At 37.7% G+C, this 3,414-nt stretch overlaps 1 pseudogene; it reads right to left on the bottom strand.

Annotated features, from left to right (window-relative positions):
* Nucleotides 1-1,550: 1,550 nt before the first annotated feature.
* On the bottom strand, nucleotides 1,551-1,649 carry LOC132305621 (small nucleolar RNA R71; annotated as a pseudogene).
* Nucleotides 1,650-3,414: the final 1,765 nt, after the last annotated feature.

Raw genomic sequence — 3,414 nt, 5'->3', positions numbered from 1 at the left:
TGATCTCTAAACCCCAAGACTCTTCTCTCTCTTACTTACTCTTAGTTGCATTCTTTTGTTATCACTTAGTTTAATTTAGTTGTTCTCTAGTCTAATCAACCAACCAACCAATTGTTTGATCACTTGACCTACTAGCTTTAATAGCGATTCCACAACCTTGTTCAACCCTTACAATCCCTTGAGACTATCCCTACTCACCCTAGCTGTATTTATAGTGAAAAGTAGTAGTGGCTTATATAAATGTAAAACTTGCCCTCACCTTAATACACACTCTTAAGCTTGTAGTCTCACTACGAACCAGCACAGTTTTTGGCGTCATTGTCGGGGATTAATTTAATTTGGCAACGTCGGAATTGTGGAATCAATTAGGATTAGTACTCTTTTGATTGTGTCTTTACTTTATTTTTATTTTTCTTTTGGTTATTTATTGTGTTTGTTCATCTTTGACAAGGAGCATTGAGCTAGGAAGCAAGCAAAGGAGCATCCAAGCAAAGGAGCTAAGCAAGAAAGGAAAAATGCTAAAAAAAAATTTAAAAAAAAAAAAAAAAAAAAAATTTGCTAAGCTAAGCTTTAAATTTGGAGTTGAAGTGCTAAAGGACCTTTGTGAGACTTTCTTTACTTAATCCCTTAGTCAAATCGTCGGCCCGCGTGGAGGCTTGTAATTCAATTCTTAAATAAATCGTGAGCCCGCGTGGAGGCAATTTTATTTTTCTTTGCATGTTGTTCAAGCATGGGAGTATAGGAACAATGTATGTGGAGGAAGTTTGTTGATTGATTTGTTATGAAGGTGAAGTGTTTGACATCTTTGCTTATTATGTTACATTGTGCATGCATGGTCATAGATCATTGAGACCCACTCTTGTCCCTTTAAATTTTCATCTTGAATCCATTGTTCGAAACCCTAGGGGAAGAGGTAATTCTAGTCAATCCATTTCATCAATGGAAGAACAAAATAAAGGCCATGTGAAGGACCTTGGTCACATAGACCAACAAGGTTTCCTCTACCCCAATATGCATCATAATAACGTGCAAGTACCATTAGGCATGCCAAGGCTATTCATTCATCCACCACAACAACAAAGCCAAGTTCCATATGGAATGCCAAGGACAATGTATGCTCCACAACCTCCCATTATTCAAGGCAATCAAGGAGCCCATGTTGTACCTCCAATTACTAATCCTCCCCTTGCTTTGAGAGATCACTATGTACCTAATGAATACAATGCACCCACATGCATTCAATTGCCACCATTTAGAGCACATCATTATGAAATCAAAGTATAAACCATTCAAATGCTTCCTAACTTTCATGGACTTCCAAGTGAAGGACCATACAAGCATTTGGATGAGTTTCTAGAAGTATGTTCCACCGTAAAATAGACGAACATGCCGGAAAAGGTCTTAAGACTCAAAATTTTTCCATTCACCTTAAAAGATAAGGCAAAATATTGGTTTAACAATCTTAGGCCTTTTTCAATCACTTCTTGGGCAGAAATGCAATAAGAGTTCTTGAAGAAGTACTATCTGGTTTTAAAAACCAATGCCATGCGAACCTCAATTCGAGAATTTTCACATGAGGATGGAGAAACGTTTCATGAGGCATGGGAACGCTTCAATGAATTGCTTAGAAAGTGTCCACATCATGACATGCCCAAATGGCAACTAGTTCAATATTTCTTTGAGAGCTTATCGGACAATTATAAGGGCATGGTTGATGCTTCCATGGGTGGCTCATACATTGATAGGCATGAGGATGACGTGTGGCATCTTTATGAGAGTATGAGTGAAAATTCTTTGCATAGAACATTATCATCCAAGAATGGTATAAATTCACAAGGTAGGAAGAGTGTTAGCTTACGTCAAGTTGACCATTCAAATGAAATAGCCGCCGAAATGAAGTCTTTATCTCAAAGGTTTGATCAATTCTTGATTAACCAAAACTCGGTGAACCAAGTATTTTCCTTCCCTAACCATTCCCATCGTGCATCAAATGAATCATGTATGACTTGTTCTAGTGTTCTTCATTCTACTTCTCATTGTCCTCATGGACAAGTGCAAAATGAACCTAATGAACAAGTTAATGCAGCTTTTGTGAACCAAGGAAACAATCCTTATGGTACTCATTATAATCCAAGTTGGAGGAATCATCCGAATTTCTCTTGGAAAAACCCTTCCCAAGGCGATTTTTAAGGGAAGTACATTCCACTTCCACTTCAAAACCAAGGATCCCAAAAGTTATAGACCTTATCAATCACAAGGGAATTAATTTGTTAATTCTCATTTTGCCAACCAATCTTATTCCAAAGGAAATACTAGAAGTCCCGCCTTTGAAGAAAAAGTTTTAAATGCTTTGGGCACTCTTGAGGCAAACACACAATTGCTTCATTCTCACTCTCAATCTATTGCGAAGCTAGAAACCCAAGTAGGGCAAATAACAAACACTTTTAATGTAAAAGATAAGGGAAAGATGCCTATTAATGCCCCACCTAAGTAACAATGTGTTGTGGAAACCCATTCCTCATCGGAAAGCCACACCATTGAACATGTTAATGCGGTGACTACCTTGCGGAGTGGTCGAATTGTGGCAATCAAGTTGAAATGTCCAATGAAGAGAGTGAACCGGTGCAACCTCAAGTTGTCACCCGTCCCGTTTCACATCCCATTCCTCCTTCATTGCATATACATGATCTTATGAATGAGAAAGTCTTGAAAAATGTGTTTGAAAAAGAAGTTTTGGAAAATGATGTTGAAAAAGTTTTACTGAAAAATGATTTGAAACAAAGTGATTTAAAAACTTCTTGTGTTGAAGAGAGTTCAAAAGAAAATTCTGAAAAAAATTTTGAACCAAAAGTTCCATTTCCGGATGCCTTAAAGGGATCCATTTCAAAAGATAAGCAAAAGGCAAAAACGAATGAAATCATGGAAATGTTTAGGCAAGTAAAAATCAATCTTCCACTTCTGGATGCAATCAAGCAAATTCCGGCTTATGCCAAATTCTTGAAAGACTTGTGCACCCAAAAGCGGAAGAACAAGAGCCAAGCACCAAGAAAAGTGGTTTTAACAGAGCAAGTAAGCTCAATTTTGCAACATAACACTTTTCCAAAGTTTAAGGACCCCGGTTCACCCACTACATCATGCATCATTGGTGATCATATCATTAATCAAGCGTTTCTTGACTTAGGAGCAAGTGTTAATCTTCTTTCATACTCGGTTTATGTCAAATTGGGCCTAGGTGAATTAAAACCGACGTCGGTAGTTTTACAACTTGCCGACCAATCTATTAAGAAGCCTAGGGGTGTCATTGAGGATGTTTTGATTAAAATTAATAAATTCTTCTTCCCGGTTGATTTCATTGTCATTGGTACGGAATCGGTTTCCATTCCTAAGAGCCAAATTCCCGTTATCCTTGGCCGT

Source organism: Cornus florida, unplaced genomic scaffold (genome assembly GCF_030987335.1).
Source record: "Cornus florida cultivar Cherokee Brave unplaced genomic scaffold, ASM3098733v1 CherokeeBrave_3.0.0_Hap2_Chr04, whole genome shotgun sequence".
Classification (NCBI taxonomy): Eukaryota; Viridiplantae; Streptophyta; class Magnoliopsida; order Cornales; family Cornaceae; genus Cornus; species Cornus florida.
The sequence above is the reverse complement of the archived record's forward strand: the minus strand, read 5'-3'. Positions and strand labels throughout refer to the sequence as shown.